General features: G+C 38.0%; 1 pseudogene; it reads right to left on the bottom strand.

Annotated features, from left to right (window-relative positions):
* Positions 1-22729, bottom strand: part of LOC147352803 (uncharacterized) — a 138350-nt pseudogene extending 115621 nt beyond the window's left edge.
* Positions 22730-23525: the final 796 nt, after the last annotated feature.

Below are 23525 nucleotides of genomic sequence, written 5' to 3' on the forward strand. Positions count from 1 at the left end.
TCATTGGAAAAGACTCTGATGCTGGGAGGGATTGGGGGCAGGAGAAGAAGGGGATGACAGAGGATGAGATGGCTGGATGGCATCACTGACTCGATGGAGATGAGTCTGAGTGAACTCTGGGAGTTGGTGATGGACAGGGAGGACTGGCTTGCTGCGATTCATGAGGTCGCAAAGAGTTGGACAGCGCTGAGCGACTGAACTCAACTGATGGATTTTCCAATAGTCATGTATGGATGTGAGAGTTGGACCATAAAGCTTAACACCAAAAATTTGATACTTTTGAACTGTTACATTGGAGAAGACTCTTGAGAGTCCCTTGGACTGCAAGGAGATCCATCTGGTTAATTCCAAATACAATCAGTCCTGAATATTTCTTGCAAGAACTGATGCTGAGGCTGAAGGTTGGATACTTTGGCCACCTGATGCAAAGAACGGATTCATTGGAAAAGACCCTGATGCTGGGAAAGACTGAAGGCAGAAAAAGAAAGGGATTACAGAGGATGAGATGGTTGAATGACATCACCGACTAGATGGATATGATTTTGAGCAAGCTCTGGGTGTTGGTGATAAACAGAGAAGCCTGGCATGTTGCAGTCCACGGGTTTACAAATAGTCAGCCATGACTGAGTGTCTGAACTGAACTCTAGACTATGGAAATAACACAAAAATAAACAAATAAGAACTAATTAAACTTAGGGGTTTTACACAAGAAGGGAAACCATAAACAAACAAACAAAAAAAGTCAAGCCATAGAATGGAGAAAATATTTGTTCAGGGTGAAGCTAAAAACAAAAAGCAAGACAAACAACAACAACAACAAAAACTATAATAGTTCCATAAAATGGGGAGTAGTTACAGCTTATGGTGAACAGTGTCAGATTAGTGATCTCTGAAGAAGAAGATTTAGCTGTGGGATCATAAACCAGGCTTAATCCCTCAAGAGCTTTTGTGTAGGACAGGTTTATTAAAGTATAAAAGGGACAGAGAAAGCTTCTGACTTAGACATCAGAAGGGGGATGGAGAGTGCCCCCCTCATCAGTTTAAGCAATAGAGTTATATACTATTTTAATTGGCTATTATAATAAATCAAAAGAATGTCTCAAAGTTGTAAAGATATTACTAGACCCACTTCCATAATTTACATTTTAAAATAACAAGATTAGAATTTAACAATTGAAAGATTCTACCGGACCCACTCCCATAATATACATCCTAAAATATCAAGATTAGTCAGAAGGTTTTCAGGAAGGAGAAACTGTCCTCAAACAGGATACACTGGTGTTATATAATCCCTAGTACAGAATTTAAAATGAGCTGTTTATTGTCTAATCGTCAGTTCCAGGCTTAAAGTAAAAAAACACTTTATGTGACTAAGACTACGGAATGTAGAGGGGCGAGGGAAGAATGTTTGTCCTTTCCTCCTCCTTGAGAATTCCAGACCCCTGTCTCTTCTTCGAGAACCTCAGAGTCTTCTCTCGTCAAGGACTCCTGGACTTCCTATCAACCTGCCTAGGAATTGACTCTTTCAGTAGGAAATAAAAATATAACACAAATGATATTAATGAAATAACAAAAGTAGACAGCAAATAAGAAAGGAACAAAAAAGAGCTACAAAAGCAACCACGAAACAATTAACAGTTACAATAACTACACACCTGTCATTATTTTAAATGAAAATGAACTGATGCCAGTGCTCAGTTGTTCAGTTGTGCCCAACTCTTTGTGATCCTATGTACAATAGCCTGCCAAACTTCTCTATTCATGGAATTCTCCAGACAAGAATACTGGAGTGGGTTTCCATTTCTTTCTCCAGGGGATCTTCCTGACCCAGAGAGTGAACTTGCATCTCCTGCATTGGCAGGTGGATTCTTTACCACTAGTGCCACCTAGGAAGACTGGTAAATTAACTAAATGCTCCAATCAAAACCACAGAGTACCTAAGTACATAAAATAATACCCCAAAATATACTGCCTACAGGTGACTCATATTGGTCTAAATATGGATTTAATTCTGGAGATTAAAAAAAAAAAATGTGCTCCCTGCAAATGGAAACAAAAAGAAATCTGGAGTAGCAACACTTATAATTAGACATAATATACTTTAAACACACTGCAACAAAAGGCAAAGAAGGAATTTATATAATGATAAAGGCATCAATTCAAAGGGAATATTTAAAAACTATCAGTTCATTTCAGTCACTCAGTTGTGTCTGACTCTTTGCAACCCTGTGGACTGCAGCACACAAGGCCACCCTGTCCATCACCAACTCCCAGAGTTTACCCAAACTCAAGTCCATTGAGTCGGTGATGTCGTCCAACCATTGCATCTTCTGTCATCCCTTTCTCCTCCCACCTTCCATCTTTCCCAGCATCAAGGTCTTTTCAAATGAGTCAGCTCTTCCCATCAAGTGGCCAAAGTATTGGAGCTTCAGCTTCAACATTAGTCCTTCCAATGAATATTCAGGACTGATTTCCTTTAGGATGGACTGGTTGGATCTCCTTGCAGTCCAGGGGACTCTCAAGAGTCTTCTCCAACACCACAGTTAAAAAGCATCAATTCTTCAGTGCTCAGCTTTCTTTACAGTCCAGTGCTAGTATCCATACATGACTACTGGAAAAACCATAGCCTTAACTAGAGGGACCTTTGTTGGCAAAGTAATGTCTCTGCTTTTTAATATGCTATTTAGGTTGGTCATAACTTTCCTTCCAAAGAGTAAGCATCTTTTTTATTTCATGGCTGCAGTCACCATCTGCATTAATTTTGGAGCCCAAGAAAATAAAGTCTGTCACTGTTTCCACTGTTTCCCCATCTATTTACCATGAAGTGTTGGGACTGGATGCCATGACCTTAGTTTTCTGAATGTTGAGCTTTAAGCCAACTTTTTAACTCTCCTCTTTAACTTTCATCAAGAGGCTCTTTAGTTCTTCTTCACTTTCTGCCATAAGGGTGGTGTCATCTAGCAACTATAAATATATATATTTCCAGCATAGAAGCATCTAAATATAAAGCAAATATTAACAAACATAAAGGAGGAAATTGACAGTGATACAGTAATAATAGGAGATTTTAACACCCCACATTAATCAGTGGACAGATCATTCAGACAGAAAATCAATAAGGAATCAGTGGACTTAAATAGCACATTGGAACAGTTGGACTTTATATATATAAACAAATCACATCAAAGCAGCATAGTACATATTTTTTAAGTACAAACGGAATATCCTTAAGGAGACATCACTTATCAGGCCACTACATATCTCAATAAACATAAGAGTAATATCATATCAAGCACTATTTCCAACCAAAATAGTGTGAGAGGAGAAATCAACCATTAAAAAAATTGCAAAATTCAGAAACATATGGAGGCTAAACAATGTGCTACTAAACAAATTGAGTCACTGAGGAAATGAAAATGGAAATAAAACAAGAAAGATACAAATGAAAATGGAAAATCAATGACAAAATCTATTTGATGTAGCAAAGTAGTTTTGAGAAAATGTATACAAAATTAGAATTTGAAATAGCTGAACTGGAATTCCATCACCTCCACTAGCTTTGTTCGTAGTGATGCTTCCTAAGGTCCACTTGACTTTGCATTCCAGGATGTCTGGTGGTAGGTGAGTGATCACACTACTGTGGCTATCCGGGTCATGAAGTTCTTTTTTTGTATAGGTCTTCTGTGTATTCTTATCACCTCTTCTTAATATCTTCTGTTTCTTTTAGGTCCATACAACTTCTGTCCTTCATTGTGCCCATTTCTGCATGAAATATTCCCTTTGTATCTCTAATTTTCTTGAAGGTATTGATAGTCTCTCCCATTCTATTGTTTTCCTCTATTTCTTTGCATTGATCACTGAGGAAGGCTTTCTTACCTCTCCTTGCTATTCTTTGGAACTTTGCATTCAAATGGGTATATCTTCCCTGTTCTCCTTTTCCTTTAGCTTCTCTTCTTTCTCAGCTATTTCTAAGGCCTCCTCAGACAGCCATTTTGCCTTTTTACATTTATTTTATTGGGGATGGTTTTCATCACTGCCTCCTGTACATCATGAACCTTCATCCATTGTTCTTCAGGCACTCTGTCTATCAGATCTAATCTTTTGAATCTGTTTGTCACTTCCATTGTATAGTCATAAGGAATTTGACTTACATCATACCTGACTGGTCTAGTAGTTTTCCCTACTTTCTTAAGTCTGAACTTGGCAATAATGAGTTCATGATCTGAGCAACAGTCAGCTCCCAGTCTTCTTTTTGCTGACTGTGTACAGTTTCTCCATCTTTGATTGCAAAAAATATAATCAATCTGATTACCTTATTGATCATCTGGTGATATCCATATGTAGAGTTGTCTCTTGTGTTGTTGGAAGAGGGTGTTTGCTATGACTAGTGTGTTCTCTTAGCACAACTCTGTTAGTCTTTGCCCTGATTCATTTCATACTCCAAAGCCAAACTTGCCTGTTACTCCAGGTATCTCTTGACTTCCTACATTTGGATTCCAGTTCCCTATGATGAAAATGATTTTTTGGGGGTGTTAGTTCTAGAAGGTCTTGTAGGTCTTTATAGAACCGTTCAATCTCATCTTCTTCAGAATTACTTCTTAGGGCATAGACTTGGATTACTGTCATACTGAATGGATTGCCTTGGAAATGAACAGAGATCATTCTACCAATTTTGAGATTTCACCAAAGTACTGCATTTTGGACTATTCTTGATTATGAGGGCTACTCCATTTCTTCTAAGGGATTCTTGCCCATGGTAGTAGATATAATGTTCATATGAATTAAATTTGCCCAGTCCAGTCCATTTTAGTTCACTGTTTCCTAAATTGTCAATGTTCACATTTATCATCCCCTGCTTGATAACTTCTAACTTACCTTGATTAATGGACCTAACATTCCAGGTTCCAATGCAATATTGCTCTTTATAGTATCAGACTTTACTTCCGTCACCAGTCATACTGACAACTGGGTGTTTTTTTCACTTTGGCACCTTCTCTTCATTCTTTCTAGAGCTATTTCTCCACTCTTCTCCAGGCTTCATCAGTACATGAACTGTGAACTTTGATATTTAAGCTGGATTTAGAAAAGGCAGAGGAACCAGTGATCAAATTGCTAACGTCTGTTGAATGATAGAAAAAGCAAGATATTTACAGAAAAAAACATCTATTTCTGCTTTATTGATCATGCCAAAGCATTTAACTGTGATCACAACAAACTCTGGAAAATTCTTAAAGAAATGGGAACACCAGACCACCTTACCTGCCTGCTGAGAAATTTGTATGCAGGTCAAGAAGCAACAGTTAGAATGGGACATAGAACAATGGACTGGTTCCAATTCAGGAAAGGAGTACGTCAAGGCTATATATTGTTATCCTGCTTATTTAAATTATATGCGTAGTATGTCATGCAAAATACGGGGCTGGATGAAACACAGCTGGAATCAAGACTGCTGGGAGAAATATCAATAACCTCAGATACGCAAATGACATCAACCTTATGGTGGAAAGCGAAGAGGAACTAAAGAGCATCTTGATGAAAGCTAAAGAGAAGCATGAAAAAGCTCTCTTAAAGCTCAACATTAAGAAAAAAAAAAAAACCGTCAAATCATGGTATCTGAGTAACAATGAAAACAGGGACAGATTTTATTTTCTTGGGCTTCAAAACCACGCAGATGGTGACTCTAGTCATGAAATCGGAAGACACCTTGGAAGAAAAGCTATGACTGATCTAGATAGCATATTTAAAAACAGAGACATTACTTTGCTGAAAAAGTTGTGTCTAGTTAAAGTTATGGATTTTCCTGTAGTCATGTATGGATGTGAGAGTTGGACTATAAAGAAAGTTGAGCACCGATGAATTGATACTTTTGAACAATGGTGATAGAGAAGACTCTTGAGGGTCCCTTGGACTGCAAGGAGATCAAACCAGTCAATCCTAAAGGAAATCAGTCCTGAATATTCATTGAAAGGACTGATGTTGAAGCTGAAGCTCCAATACTTTGGCCACCTGATGGGAAGAGCTGTCTCTTTGATAACCCCCTGATTCTGGGAAACAGTGAAGGCATGAGGAGAAGGGAACGACAGAGGATGAGATACTTAGATGGTGTCACGGACTCAATGGACGTAGTTTGAGCAGGCTCCAAGAGTCAGTGATGGACAGGAAAGCCTAGCGTGCTGCAGTCCATAGGGTCACAAAGAGCCACACACGATTGAACGACTAAACTGAACTGAACTAATACAAACTTATCTCAAGAAATAAGAAAACTCTCCAATAAATCACCTAGCTTCAATCAACTGGAAAATTAAAAAAAAAAAAAAAGAACAAGTAAAATTAGAAGGAAAGAACTAGAAAACATGAAAGCAAAAAATAAATAAATAAAAATAGGGAGAAAAAAATCTATGAACTAAAAATTGTTTCTTTAAAAGATAAACAAAAACTGATGAATCTTTAGCTAAAGCAATCAAGAAAAAAGAGATAGGACACAGATTAAAAAAAAAAAAAAGCAGAAACAGAAGAAGAGACATTACAAACAACACTACAGAAATGCAAAGAAGCATAAAACAGTACAATGCAATTATCGGCCAATAAAACAAAACCTTAAAGAAATCGATAAATTCCTATAAACCTGCCAATAAATGGCAAATCTAAAAGAAATAAATAAATTCCAAGAAACCTAAATTGTTCTAAGCTGTATCCTAAAGAAATAGAATATGAGCAGAACAATTACCACTAATGATGTTGAATCAGTAATCAAAATACACCCAGCCAACAAAAATCCAATACAAGGTGGCTTCATATGTAATTTTACCAAGCATTGAAAGAGGCAGTAACACCTATCTATTTCAAATTATTTCAAAAAAATTGAGGGAAAAACATGCTTCTGGATGCATTCTGCAAGGCAACATCAACTCAGTACTGAAACCAGATACAAACATCACAAATTTTCTTTCTTTAAAATATTTCTAACAAATATTCCTGAAAATGAATGCAAAAATTTCAGCAAATATCATCAAACTGTATTTGATAATAATTTAAAAGGATCATGCACCAGGGTAAATTTAGATTTATTATCAGAATTTAAAGATGTTTCAATATTCACACATCAATAAATGTGATACACCACATTAAGGCATTGAAGAATAAAAATCATATGATCATCTCAATAGATGCACAAAAAGTTTTGACAAAATTCAGCATTAATTTATTATAAAAAATAACTCTCAGCATGGTAGATATAGACGGAACAAAATTTAACATGATTAAGTCCATATATCACAAAATGATGGGCTTCCCAGGTGGCTCAGTGGGTAAATAAATCTGCCTGCAATGCAAGAGAGAAGGAGATGTGGGTTCAGTCCCTGGGTCAGGAAAATCCCCTGGAGGAGAGCAGCACAACCCACTCCAGTATTCTTGCCTGGAGAATCCCATGAACAGAGGAGCCTGGTGGGCTACAGTCTATAGGGTCACAAAGTGTCAGACACAACTGAAGCAACTAAGCACATCACATGACAAAACAACAGCCAACATCATACTCCACAGTAACTAGTTGAAACAATTTCTTCTAAGATCAAGACAAGGATGAGCATTCTAACCACTTTTACTCTAACCACTTTTCTTTACTCAACTTTATTGAAAGTCCTAACCAGAGCAATCAGACAAGGAAAAGAAATAAAAAGCCTCCCAACTGGAAAGGAAAAAGCAAATGTCTACTGTTTGCAGCTGATACAATTCTATATATTGAAAAATCTTAAATATATCAGCAAAAACAAAAACAAAATACAACAAATAAATAATTCAGTAAAGGTGCAAGATACTAAATTAATATATAGAAATATATTGTATTTCTTCACACTAACAGGAAACTAATGGAAAGAGAAATTAAGAAAACAATATTATTTACAATGAGAACTGACTCACTAGAAAAGACCTGATAGCAGGAAAAGATTGAGGGCAGGAGGAGATGGGGGCAACAAAGGATGAGATGGTTGGATGGTATCACCAAGACAATGGGCATGAGTTTGAGTAAACTCTGGAAGATAGTAAAGGATAGGGAACCTTGGCATGCTGTTGGTCAGGGGGTCACAAAGAGTCTGACACGACTTAGCAATTGACAAATGAACAACAATTTACAATCATATTGAGAATAAAATACCAAGGAATAAACTTAACCAAGGAGGTAAAGATCTGTACTTAACAATCTATAAGACATGGCTGAAAGAAATTGAAGACAACACACACACACACACACATACAGAGAAGGAAATATATACATTGCTCATGTATTGGAAATTTTTGTATTGTTAAAATAATTACACTATGCAAGGATATCTTCAGATTCATTGCAATCCCTGTAAAAATACTAATGGCATTTTTTTTTTCAAAGAACTCTAAAAAAGAATCCTAAAATTTGAATGGAAACCCAGAAGTCCTCAAATAAGCTCAATCTTGATACAGAACAAATCTGAAGGTATCACACACTCTGATGTAAAACAATACTAAAATCAGAGGAAAGAGATAAGGCGGAGGTGAAAATCAGCTGGGCAGCTGAAGTAAATTACATTGGCTAGGACAAATGGTTCATTAAAGGAGAGAAAGATCCACAGAGGAAGAAAAGAAAGGGGCCTGTCCAAGTAAAGTGTTGTTCTATGCAGTGCTTCACTGTCATGTTTTCCTTGGTACTTCCAACACCAAGACACCATGGGTTTCTTCCCCAGGCAAATGTGAAAAGTACATTTCACTCCATTAATGTGTAAAATGAAGTCATGAGGAGAAAACTTAAGATGGTAGAGGAATGAGATGGTGAAATCACCTTCCCTGCCAACAAATATATCAAAAATTCATCTGCATATGGGACAACTTCTACAGAACATGTTCTGAATGCTGACAGAAGACCCTAGACTTCCACAAAGCAAGTCAATCTCTTCAAAATGAGATAGGGCAAAATATAGAGATCAAAAACTAAAAAAAAAAGAGAGAGAGAGACAGAAAAGAATTTCAGATGGGGACCTGCACCCTGGGGAGAGAGTTGTGAAGGAGGAAAAGTTTCTGCACACTTGGAAACCACCACATGGGCAGGAACAGTGGGAAGCTTCACAACCTCAGTGGGGAGCATAGCAGCAATATGTGCTTAGAAAGCCAAATGGAGAGAATTCACCACAGGAATCATTGCCAAATAGCACTTCCTAGTCAAAAAGGAGCTTACGTGCCCATGCTGTGGAGAACAGGTGCTGGATGCTTAGGCTCAGGCTTCAGAGTCTGGACCCCAGAGGGAGTACTGGGGTTGACTGCTTTGTAGATATTCTGAGGGGGCTAGTATGATACAGCTGAAGAAGTCTAGGGGTAAAGCCTGCCCCCCTGCCAGAGTGACAAGAGATCACTACCCCTGAAATGCTCTAGTTATTGTACTCAGAAACGCAGGCCCCCACCCTCAGTAGAAGCATAGAAGGACAAGTCAGCTGTGGTCTGAAGCTCCAGAGGTAGAAAAGCTGGTGTGGGTGTCAGAGGCAGAAGACAGGAAGCTGCTACAGTTTGGACCAACAAGCTGTGAGCAGGCAAAAAGTCGCTGCCCATATATTCCTGGGAGCCCGAGAAGCCTGGCTCTGCTGAGAGTCCCAAACCCAAGGTCGATACCTCTGGGGAGATGCATGATCCACCTCAGACTGTGGTCACCTCCCACAGGTCCTGGCCACAGCAGTACTCCTCACCCACACCAACTATGTCTGCCATGCCCCTCCCTCTCCCCAGCCCAACTGATCAAGTGAGCCCTGGTAAGTGGCTACTTGCATCCTCTCTTATCTGGGTGGAGAGGAGACATTGGAGGGTGACCTCCAAGCAGAGGTGGGTGCAAAACCAAAACAGAGTACTAGTGAGCAAATGAGAGGAGAAAAATCTCCTGCAGCCATAGATGCAGTGTATTAAATCCAACAATTAGCCTGAGATTGTGAGCTTTAGGGGCAACTGTGGACCATGAGAGCAAGCACAAGCTGGAACAAGGCAAGATCTGAATCTGAGGTGAGTCCACACTGCCCATAAGAGGACCAGAGACCTTCCTAGAAACATCAAAGAACTTTTTGAATATGCAGATTGATTGGAGAAAAATGTGTGGAGAGGAAAAAAGGAAGAATCACAAGGTCATTCTTATTTTACTTCAATATGTATTTTTTCCCTTTTCTTTTTCATATTGTTCTTTCTATATGAAATTCCATTTAATTTTTATCTTTATAACATACTTTTCCCATTTTTAAGCATCTTATTTTTAAATAAATTCATTTTATTTTATTTCCTATTTTCCAGTATCATTTAGTTATACTTTTTTCCATGTTTTTGATTTTGTATTTTCACTAGTCTAGTTTTAGTATTCATTTTCACTAAGGGCTTTATTTCTCTCTTATTTTTTGAGTCCTGTTTTTATCCTGTTCCCTCTTTTTCTCATTTCTTTTCCCTTTTAAAACTGAAACTCCAGTATTTTGGCCACCTCATGCAAAGAGTTGACTCATTGGAAAAGACTCTGATGATGGGAGGGATTGGGGGCAAGAGGAGAAGGGGACGACAGAGGATGAGATGGCTGGATGGCATCACTGACTCGATGGACGTGAGTCTCAGTGAACTCTGGGAGTTGGTGATGGACAGGGAGGCCTGGTGTGCTGCGATTCATGGGGTCGCAAAGAGTCGAACACGACTGAGCGACTGATCTGATCTGATCTGACTGTTGAGTGTTGCTTTCACTATTCATCTTGCAGTTTTTTCTTCTGGGCTGTGAGGCCTGTGAAGTCTTGGTGCTATAGAAAGGGGTCAGGTCTGAAACCCTGAGGTGGGAAACATGAGGCCAGGACATTGTACCATCAGAGAAATCCCAACCTCATGAAATGTTAATCAGCGAGTGCTCTCCCAAGTGCCTCCATCTCAACACTAAGACCAAGCCCCATCCAAAGTCCAGCAAGCCCCAGTGCCAAATGCCTCACTTCAAACCTTCAGCAAAACAGAAACACAACCCTGTCCACTAGCAGAAAGACTGACTGAGGCCACAACAAGCCCACAGACACTCCCACAGACACTCCCAAACACACTACTGGACAAAGCACTGCCCTTTAGAGGGACAAGATCCAGCTCCATTCGCCAGAACCCACGCCCAAGTCACCCTAACCAGGAAACCTTCACAAGGCACTGGTCCAACCCCCTCATGCAGACAGACTCCACAATTAAGAGGAATTATGACCTTCCAGCCTGCAGAAAGGATACCCCAAACACAGCAAATTAAACAATATGAAAATACAGAAACAGGCAGAGATGAAGGAGCATGGTGAAAACTCACAAGATCAAACAAATGAAGAGGGAATAAGCAATCTACCTGAAAAATAATTCAGACTAATGATAGTAAAGATGATCCAAAATCTTGGAAATAAAGTGGAGGAACAGATAAACAGACTGAAAGCACAGATGAGAGATGAGAAGATGAAAAAAAAAAAGTTAACAAGGGCCAGAAGATTGAAGAATAGACAATTAGCAATAAGCAATACAATAACTGAGATTAAAAATACAGTAGAGAGAACCAATAGCAGAAAAACTGAGGCAAAAGAATGAGGCACTGAGCTGGAAGGTATAATGGTGGAAATAGCTGAAACAGAGAAGAATAAAGAAAAAGTAATAACAAGAAATGAAGACAGCCTCAGATAGCTCTGGGACAACATTAAGCACATAAACATTCTAATTAGAGGGACCTTAGAAGAAAAAAATAAAGGCGATAGGAAATATTTGAGGAAATTATAGTCTGAAACTTCCCAAACATGGTAAAGGAAATTGCTACCCAAATACAGGAAGCCCTAGAGTCCCATACAGGACAAACCCAAGGAGAAACGTGGTAAGACATAAGTTAATCAAATTAACAAAAATTAAACACAACAAATGAAAACAGCAAGAGAAAAGCAACAAATAACATACAAGAAGACCCTAATAAGGCTAACAGCTGATCTTTAAACAGAAATTCTGCAGGCCAGAAGGGAACAGCAGGATATTCTTAAACTGATGAATGGAAAAAAAAAAAAAAGAAAAGAAAAACAAGATTACTCTATCTAGCAGGGATTTCATTCAGATTTGAAAGAGAAATCAAAAGCTTCACTGATATGCAAAAGCTAAGAGAATTCAGCATCACCAAACCAGCTTTACAACAAATGCTAAAAGAAATTTTCTAAACAGGAAACATAAGTTAAAGAAAAGGCCTACAAAATGCAAACTCAAAAAAAAAAAAAAAAAAAGAAGTAAATGGTAATAGGATCATGCATATCAATAATAATCGTAAATGAAAATGGACTAAATGTTCCAACCAAAAGACACAGATTGGTTAAATGGATACAAAAACAAGATACCTATTTATGCTATCTACAACAAACCCACTTTACATCCACATACAGACTAACAGTGAGCGGCTGGAAAAAAATATCTCATGAAAAAATAAATCAAAAGAAAGTGGGAGTAGCAATACTCATATCAGATAAAATAAACTTTAAAATACAGACTGTTACAAAAGACAAGGAAGGACACTACATATGTCCAAGGGATCAATTAAAGAAGAAGATATAGCTCTTAATAATACATATGCACTCAGCTTAGTAGCATCTCAATACATAATGCTAATAACCTTTGAAGGGGAAATTGAAAGTAGCACAATAGTAGTGAGGGACTTTAATACCCTACTCACACCAATGGATAGATCATCCAGACAGAAAATTCATAAGGAAACACAAGCTTTAACCTTATACCTAAGTAAACTAGAAAAAGAAGAACAAAAAGGCCCAAAGTTAGAAGAAAAAAGAAATCATAAAGATCAGAGTAGAAATAAATGAAAAGGAAATGAAGGAAATGAGAGTAAAGATCAATAAAATTACAACCTGGTTATTTGAGAAAAAAAAGGTAGAAGGCTCAAACCAGTACAATTAGAAATAAAAAAGAGAAGTTACAACAGACAACACAGAAATACAAAAAGAAATGCAAATCAAAATGACAATGAGGTATCACCATACACTAGGATCATAAGAGACTACTACAACCAAATATATGCCAATAAAATGGACAACCTGAAAGAAATGGACAAATTCTTAGAAAACTATAACTTTCCAAAATTGAACCAAGAAGAAATTGAAAATATGAACAGACCAATCACAACCACTGAAATAGAAACTATAACCAAAAATCATCCAACAAATACAAGCCCAGGAATAGATGGCTTCACAGGTGTATTCTACCAATAGTTTAGAGAAGTACTAATACCTCTCCTGCTCAAATTCTTCCATAAAATTGCAGAGGAAGGAAAACTCCCAAACACAATCTATGAGGGAACAATCACTCTGATAGCAAAACCAGAAAGAAAATTACAGGAAAATGTCACTGATGAATACAGGTGCAAAAATCCTTAACAAAATTCTAGCAAACAGAATCAAACAACACACCCAAAGGATCATACACAATGGTCAAGTGGGATTTATTCTAGGAATGCAAAGAAAACACCAATACAGTATACTAACGCATATATATGGAATTTAGAAAGATGGTAACAATAACCCTGTGTACGAGACAGCAAAAGAGACACTGATGTATAGATCAGTCTTATGGACTCTGTGGGAGAGGGAGAGGGTGGGGAGATTTGGGAGAATGGCATTGAAACATGTATAATATCATGTATGAAACAAGTCGCCAGTCCAGGTTTGATGCACGATACTGGATGCTTGGGGCTGGTGCACTGGGATGACCCAGAGGGAGGGTATGGGGAGGGAGGACGGAGGAGGGTTCAGGATGGAGAGCACGGGTATACCTGTGGTGGATTCATTTTGATGTTTGGCAAAACTAATACAATATTGTAAAGTTTAAAAATAAAATAAAATTAAAAAAAAAGAATTCTGAAGAAAAAAAAAAGAAAATCAATCAGTGTAATACACATTGATTGTAGTAAAAATTGAAAGATAAAATTCATACAGTCATTTCAATATATGCAGAGAAAGTTTTTGACACAATTCAACATCCGTTTATGATAACATCACTCCAGAAACTAAGTATAGAAGGAATATACTTCAACACAATAAAGGCCATATACAACAAACCCACAGCAAACATTACACTCAATGGTGAAAAACTGAAAGTATTTCCTCTACAATCAGGAACAAGATAAGGATGCCCACTCTTACCACTATTATTTAACATAATTTAAAAATTCCTAGCCTCGAGATTTTTTTTTTTCCCTCTGAATCTGAGAATCCATTTGTAAATTTACAAACCAAATTTGGATGGAGATTTAAGATAAGAATCATAACTGACTCTGATGAACTTTGTAGAAAACGTATCCTTTTAAAAAGTGGATAAAGTTAAAAAATTAAAAAAAAATTTAATTAAATTTATATTTGAATTATTTAGATATAGAACTAATTAATGAAGTATCAATAAAATAGCAAGCCAGATACTAAGGTTAGAAATAATCAGTTCAACTTATGAACTTATTAGTTGTAGAACCATTGGGGATTTGCTTCAGTTCCTGTTTCTGTTTTCTCAAGTAAGACTTTGTCAAGTAAGAATGAAGATAGTACTTATACCATAGAGTTGTTATAAGATATGAGTGAGCCAATAACTATAAAACACTGAAAAGAGTGCTTCACACATAGCGTACTTCATATTTACATATGGTAGTGAAAACACAAAGATCCGAAGATCAGAAAGTTAAAAATAGGATGGAGATCAGTCCAGTATGTTTAGAGACTATGATACCACAAATCACAGGCTAAACAATATGACTGATTATGAGATTATTAAACCTCTCTCAATATTCATATCTGGATAAGCCTTCTAAATACTCTCAGCTAGTTAAAAGAAAGAAAGAAAGAAAGAAAAGTGATTAAACTGAAGTATAAGGATTAAGTTGTCCAAGATGGATCCTTATAACCTAGTCTCCTAAAGGAGGAAAGTTCGCTTCCTGCAGAGCACACCAGTTTAGGAAATGAGGCCAACTCAATGAAAGCAGATACAATTTAATGATTAAGGTGGTCATTCTTGACAGAATGATACAGTAGCAGGTCAGGGCTGAAAGTCACTTCATATAGTCACTAATGGATGTCCTAGATCCCTGATCATGCCAGAGAAAGGACTGGTGTTCCAACTGAAGGTCAGAGACTACGATTTCACAACTTCATACTGTTGTAACCACAAGACTTGTATTTAAATGTTTGATTATGCTGACTGGAGCAGAGCTTGTGTCTTCCTAATCACACAGATTAAAAGCTTCACAACTCAAAATCCAGTAGTACTCTCCAAAACTGACATTCTGTCCTGATAGATTCCTGCATACTATCTTAAAATGCAATAAGTTATGGAAGAACCATGCACAGGCTATAGCTCTATGTCAGTAAACACCCCCCCACCCCCCCACCCCCACACACATATTTTCTGTCTGATAATTCTCCCCTGTTTGCTTGATCAAGATCTTACACAAAACCAAAGCTTGACCCACTGGCTTCCATCACAGTTTCAAAATCACTGATGAACTTCATGCTATATATGGCATGTCACAGTACTAAGGTAGCAATATTCTAGGCTACTACCCGTGTGCACACTATAGTAAAAACTCAGAATGTTCCAGCACTAAATGCAAAAGAACATTCCCAAGAGGGTTGCTTAAACCACCATTGATCAGAAATTCACAGGACATTTAATTCCCATAGTGAATTAATGGAAAGGAAGAAAGGGAGCAAAGAAGGCAAGCTACTGATTTCTTCTGCATAGGAAGGCTCTTGATCAAGGGAGGACTGGTGATAAAATTATATCCCTGGTACATTTTTAACTTTAGTCCTTGATTTAAGTGGCAATTTATGACATAAATACAAGGAGTTACAGTACAAAGAACCAAGAGAAATACCTTGAGAAGAACATCCTGACCCATCTGCTCTGTAAGAGTTTATTCAAGCCCTCATTAAAGAATTCAACATTTTTTTTTTTTCCAAAGATTATGTTGTCTTTGGTTGTCTTTCAGGGACATATGAAAAAAAAATTTAAATCCTTGTCTTATGTAATCTTTATATTAGTAAAGAAAGGCAAGTAATAATTTTGTTTATTTTTATATTTATATGCATATATATACAAATTACTGTATACTATTATATCAGATGATAATAGATGCTAAGAATAAAATGAAAGCTGATTAAAATGATAGAAAATGTAATGATATTACAGTATCAGATAATATTATGTGAGGAATTCGCTCATGAAACTTGAGTTTTGAGCAAGTATATTTTAGGAAGAGAGGGAACTAATCATTTAATAAAGAGAGGAGTATCCTATGAAGAGGAAACACAGATACAAAGTCCCTAGGACAAGGGCATAAAAGTCGCACTGAATAGAAAACAAGAAATACTTTTCATTCTGAATGAATATTTCAAAGACAGAATTGATTTGATGGTAATTTTACTGAGTTGCATTTTATTTTTTTATTTATTTTTAAAATTTTTAAATTTAAATTTATTTATTTTAATTGGTGGCTAATTACTTTACAATACTGTATTGGTTCTGCCACACATCAACATGAATCCGTCATGGGCATACACGTGTTCCCCATTCTGAACCCCCCTCCCACCTCCCTCCCCATACCATACTGTGTTGCATTTCAAAAGGACAACACTGAGAGCTGTTGAACACACTAGGACTCTTGAAATAGTTCAGAAGATTTTGGTCTAGACCACAAAAGCAAGTACTGAAAACCATGAGAAGTAATTCTATTTATTTTTTTAAGGTATATTGGGCTCGATAAAGGACAGAAATGGTATGGACCTAAGAGAAGCAGAAGATATTAAGAAGAGACGGCAAGAATACATGGAAGAACTGTACAAAAAAGATCTTCATGACCCAGATAATCATGATGGTGTGATCACTGACCTAGAGCCAGACATCCTGGAATGTAAAGTCAAGTGGGCCTTAGAAAGCCTCACTACGAACAAAGCTAGTGGAGGTGATAGAATTCCAGTTGAGCTATTCCAAATCCTGAAAGATGATGCTGAGAAAGTGCTACACTCAATATGCCAGCAAATTTACAGGACTGGAAAACGTCAGTTTTCATTCCAATCCCAAAGAAAGGCAATGTCAAAGAATGCTCAAACTACCGCACAATCGCACTCATCTCACACGCTAGTAAAGTAATGCTTAAAATTCTCCAAGCCAGGTGTTAGCAATATGTGAACCGTGAATTCCTGATGTTCAAGCTGGTTTTAGAAAAGGCAGAGGAACCAGAGATCAAATTGCCAACATCCGCTGGATCATGGAAAAAGCAAGAGAGTTCCAGAAAAACATCTATTTCTGCTTTATTCACTATGCCAAAGCCTTTGACTGTGATCACAATACACTGTGGAAAATTCTGAAAGAGATGGGAATACCAGACTATCTGACCTGCCTCTTGAGAAATTTGTATGCAGGTCAGGAAGCAACAGTTAGAACTGGACATGGAACAACAGACTGGTTCCAAATAGGAAAAGGAGTACGTCAAGGTTGTATATTGTCACCCTGTTTATTTAACATATATGCAGAGTACATCATGAGAAACGCTGGACTGGAAGAAACACAAGCTGGAATCAAGATTGCCGGGAGAAATATCAATAACCTCAGATATGCAGATGACACCACCCTTATGGCAGAAAGTGAAGTGGAACTAAAAAGCCTCTTGATGAAGTTGAAATTGGAGAGTGAAAACGTTGGCTTAAAGCTCAACATTCAGAAAACGAAGATCATGGCATCCGGTCCCATCACTTCATGGGAAATAGATGGGGAAACCGTGGAAACAGTGGCTGACTTTATTTTTCTGGGCTTCAAAATCACTGCAGATGGTGACTTCAGCCATGAAATTAAAAGACGCTTACTCCTTGGAAGGAAAGTTATGACCAACCTAGCATATTGAAAAGCAGAGACATTACTTTGCCAACAAATGTTCGTCTAGTCAAGACTATGGTTTTTCCTATGGTCATGTATGGATGTGAGAGTTGGACTGTGAAGAAGGCTGAGTGCTGAAGAATTGATGCTTTTGAACTGTGGTGCTGGAGAAGACTCTTGAGAGTCCCTCGGACTGCAAGGAGATCCAACCAGTCCATTCTGAAGGAGATCAGCCCTGGGATTTCTTTGGAAGGAATGATGCTAAAGCTGAAACTCCAGTAGTTTGGCCACCTCATGTGAAGAGTCGACTCATTGGAAAAGACTCTGATGCTGGGAGGGATTGGGGGCAAGAGGAGAAGGGGACGACAGAGGATGAGATGACTGGATGGCATCACTGACTCAATGGACATGAGTCTGAGTGAACTCCTGTAGTTGGTGATGGACAGGGAGGCCTGGCATGCTGCAATTCATGGGGTCACAAAGAGTCGGACATGACTGAGCGACTGACCTGATCTGAAGCAACAGTTAAAACCAGACATGGGACAACTGACTGGAGCAAATTGGGAATAGAGTAGGTCAAGGCTGTATATTATCACTCTGCTTAATTAACTTCTATGCAGAATACATCTTGCAAAATGATGGCCAGACTGGATAAATCACAAACTAGAATCAAGATTGCCAGGAGAAATGTAAATAACCTCAGATATGCAATTGACATCATTCTAGTGGCAGAAAGGGAAGAGCAACTAAAGAGCCTCTTCATGAGGGTGAAAGAGGAGCATAAAAAAGCTGGCTTAAAACTCAACCTTCAAAAAGTGAAGATCATGGCATCTGGTCCCATCACTTCATGGCAAATAGAAAGGGAAAAAGGGAAGTGGTAACAGATTTTATTTTCTTGGGCTCCAAAAGTACTGAAGATTGTGACAGAAGCAATGAAACTGAAAGACACTTACTCCTTGGAAAGAAAGCTATAACAAACCTAGACAACATATTAAAAAGCAGAGACTTTACTTTACCAACAACGGTTCATATATCAAAGCTATGTTTTTTCCAGTAGTTATGTATGGATCTGAGAGTTGGACCATCAAGAAGGCTGAGCACTGAATAATCAATGCTTTTGAAATATGGTGCTGGAGAAGACTGCTGAGAGTCCCTTGGACTGCAAGATCAAATCACTGAATCCTATAGAAAGTTAAACCTAAATGTTCATTGGAATATACTTTGACTATAATTTTCCAACAAAGGTCCATATAATCAAAGCCATGGTTTTTTTTAGTAGTCATGTATGGGTGTCAGAGTTGGGCCATGAAAGCTGGAAGCCAAAGAATGGATGCTTTTGAACTGTGGTGTTGGAAAAGACTCTTGATCATCCCTTCAAACCAATCAATCCTAAAGGAAATTGGGCCTGAATATTCCTTGGAAGGACTGATGTTGAAACTGAAGCTTTAATACTTTGGCCACCTGATGGGAAGAGCCAACTCACTGGAAAAGACTCCAATTCTGGGAAAGATTGAAGGCAAAAGCAGAAGAGGTTGGCAGAGGAGTAGATGGTTGGAAGGCATCACCGACTCCATGGACACAGATTTGAAAAACTCCCAGAGATAGTGGAGGACAGAGAAGCCTGGCATGCTACAGTCGCTGGGGTTAGAGTGACTTAAGAGACTGAACAGCAACAATAGCAGGATTTACTGCTACATCAATGGGGTCATGCTAATATGCTTGTAAATACTAAAACAGCTTGGAATGCAACTGTGTCGTGTGTTTGTAAATGTGGGTTACAGATTTGACTTGCAATGTGAACATAAAAATTTATATTTATTATTTATGTTTGACAAGATGTTACATACTAGATCAGTTATCTGTGACAAGAGTGCTTAGTTTAAGTTCCATAAACTTCCTAAAATGTTAAAATAGTGAGATGCAAAAATAAATGTAACTCTGAAGAAGAAAAGAAAAAAGGAAATTTCCTGTTAACATAATAAAATTGTATTAAAAGGAGCTACATGTGTGTTTGTGTGTGTGTATGAATATATAATATCTTAGGGAAAATTGATGTCTATTAGCATTATTCTTTGGATTGTAAACAGGTAAACCATTCTCAAGAAGGATAAGTCTTTATTTTGAATGAGCAACCACCTTAGAAAAACCTTCTGAAATGTGAATTTTATGGCGAATATCTATGTGAAAAAAAGCTAAAGAAACTGACTCTTCTACACTTAAATCACAGACAAACTGCTCCAACAGACAGAACTAGTTTACTTCTTTCCAGAAAATACCTGACAGGTACATAAAAGGGAATGGATGCTGAGTTTCCCCTTCTTCTGTGGGAAAACTGAACTAAATATGGTATGCTCTGAAAATTTATGGATTCATAACCATATAGTCTTTAAACCATAGAAATTAAAAGACGCTTACTCCTTGGAAGGAAAGCTATGACCAACTTAGCATATTAAAAAGCAAAGACATTACTTTGCCAACAAAGGTCCATCTAGTTAAGGCTATGGTTTTTCCAGTGGTCATGTATGGATGTGAAAGTTGGACTGTGAAGAAAGCTGAGCACCAAAGAATTGATGCTTTTGAACTGTGGTGTTGGAGAAGACTCTTGAGAGTCCCTTGGACTGCAAGGAGATCCAACCAGTCCATTCTAAAGGTCAGTCCTGGGTGTTCATTGGAAGGACTGATGCTAAAGCTGAAACTCCAATACTTAGGCCACCTCATGTGAAGAGTTGACTCATTGGAAAAGACTGATCCTGGGAGGGACTGGAGGCAGGTGGAGAGGGGATGACAGAAGATGAGATGGCTAGATGGCATCACCAACTCGATGGACATGAGTTTGAGTAAACTCCAGGAGTTGGTGATGGACAGGGAGGCCTGGCATGCTGTGATTCATGGGGTTGCAAAGAGTTGGACACGACTGAGCAACTTAACTGACTGAACTGAACCATATAGTCAATCAAGCAAGATATGTTTAGAAATGAGCCAATAATGAAATAATGTTTGCTCACAAATATTGCTTTCAGTATAAGCAATTTAAAAGAATAAATTGGTCTAAACAAAGTAAAAAAAAAAAAAATTAGGACCTGTCCACTCACTAGTATTCTTTTGAATGTATCTATATAAGGTGATAGACACACTGAGAAGATTAAGAGAATAATTCGGTCAAGGTGTAGATAATTCATTATAATACAACACGGAAAAATGCTGTTGCAATTGTAGTTATCAAGACTCTTCTCAAATTTCACAGAAGCATTTCCTACCTTTTAACCATATTGTAAGGGTAACACTTTCCCATTACCTTTGAAATTAGTTAAGATCATTTGAGTTGCTCAGTCAATGAATTTAAGTGAAAGTGACTTTAGTTGCTTCCAGTTAGAAGTTCAAAGAACCAGGTATGATCTATCATACCTGGTTTCTTTCTGACACGGCAATTGCAAGGGCTGAAATACAGGTGTAGCACCCATCATCTGGGTTCCTCAATACCTGTAATGAGCAGAGACCCAATCTTGACTTCTTTAGTAATATAATCAAGAGTTAATTAAGAACAGACGCAGAGGTAGAAAGGATGCTAAGAGAAATCGTAACAGTCATTATCCAGACTAAAGACTTTTAGGAAAAGATCCCAGAGAAGGAGAATATTAAGCTGAGGTTGTGTATTGTTTTTTTATAACATGCTTTTAAATTTTTTTAATATGTTTTTTTTTTTATAGTACGCTTTTGAAACATGACATGGTTCACATTATTATATTTGCTTTTTAAAAGTCAAATTGACTGACTAAATTTAAATCTGTTTCATTATTTATGTGCAACCTGTCTTTGTTTCTTTTTCTTTTCTGTATATATATATATATATATATACACACACATATATATATAATTAAATAATAAAATACCTACCCTATGGGCTTGTCATTAATATTAATCAAGATAATAGATTACTTACACAACATGTATAATATATAGAAGTACCAACTCTTATTATTACTTTAATTCCCAAATTAATTGTAAAAGTAAACGATGGCATTCCATACTAAAGAAATTGAAACCCATAACGTTTGAGTAATTTAGCCAGAAGCTCAGCTAGAAATCAGAAGTTTCAAGATTTGAAAACTATGCAGTTTCCTCTATGTCATGTTGCCCATAACTTTCTCCCTACTTTTCAAGTTTTGTTATTTTCTATTCTTTTGTGTAAGACTCCAGTAGACTGAGTACACAGGACAATTGATTTTTAAATTCAATGAACAGCCCTTCACCTTTTCTTGCCACTGCTGCTGCTGCTGCTGCTGCTAAGTCACTTCAGTCGTGTCCGACTCTGTGCGACCCCATAGACGGCAGCCCACCAGGCTCCCCCGTCCCTGGGATTCTCCAGGCAAGAACACTGGAGTGGGTTGCCATTTCCTTCTCCAATGCATGAAAGTGAAAAGTGAAAGTGAAGTCGGTCAGTTGTGTCCCGACTCTTAGACGGCAGCCCACCAGGCTCCTCAGTCCATGGGACTCTCCAGGCAAGAGTACTGGAGTGGGGTGCCATTGCCTTCTCCAAGGCTCCTCCCAGTGGCCTTCAAAAAATAAATAAATAAACCATCCCCACCACTGCAGTAGGAGACGTATAAGAGTGGCCACTGGGGGACTGATCAAGAAGAGAGAAGTTGTATGTTTTTTTGATGGAAGGGTTATTGAGAGATCCTTCTTTCTAAGAATCCCTACCCAACCACGACTGGAGCACGAGTCTGTCGGCTGAACTATGTTTCTCCTTGAGACAGCTGGCTGGAGAGAAGTTCAGGGCATGGAAGGAGTAACCCCAGAAAGGGGTGGTGATGGTTATGGTGGTGGTGGTGATAGTCATGGCTTCTGGGACCCTGGGGAGAGCACCACGGGGGTTGAGAAGCCATCCACGCTGATGGAAGGGATGTGCACTTGGGTGCTGCCACTGGACGGAAACTGAAAGGAGAGCTTGGCCAGGCTACGGGGTGCAATGGGACTCAGGGTGCTCCAGAAGTGAATGCTGGGGGGCAGCGAGCTGGGAGTCAGCAGCACCGAGGTCAATGTGTGTGTAGGTAGCAGGGAAGGCATCAGCACTGGACCTGGCGCCTTTAGACCTGAACCAGTTCCCAATCCTGGAGTCCGTTCGGGTCCTGGTCCACCCAGCAGGCTCGGGCTGAATGGAAGCTCCAGGTCCCGGGGCTTCATGCCACTAGTAGTCTGTAATCCTGTTAGATATTTCTCATTCTTCAAAGTATTCATTTCTTCCACTTTCAAATAAGGTAATTAGATGTTATACCTTTAAAAAAAAAATCAAAAATTTAAGGAGAGAGTCTAGTTATGCACAGTTTCTCAAATTTTACCCCTTCCCTCTTACTTGATAAAGAGAAAACAAGTTACTATTTACCAATGTGTAAATTGGGAGAATTAGAACATTCACACTAATCTGAATTTATTCTTTGTAAAAATCTATTTGAACAAGGAAACAAAGTATTCTTAGTTAAAAATCCTTACTCCAAGGGTTTGTGGATTAAAAAACAAACAAGAAAAAATGGATTTGTGAATACTCAAGTAAGATAGCAGAGCTTAAGTGTGCCAGTGATCCAGGTGAATAATAGACAGATGAACATAAGGGTTAAATGAACATATTTACTGATGGA

The sequence above is a fragment of the Bos grunniens genome, chromosome 19, assembly GCF_055505025.1.
Source record: "Bos grunniens cultivar Pamir isolate PY7600 chromosome 19, Bosgru_T2T1.0, whole genome shotgun sequence".
NCBI classification, from domain to species: Eukaryota; Metazoa; Chordata; class Mammalia; order Artiodactyla; family Bovidae; genus Bos; species Bos grunniens.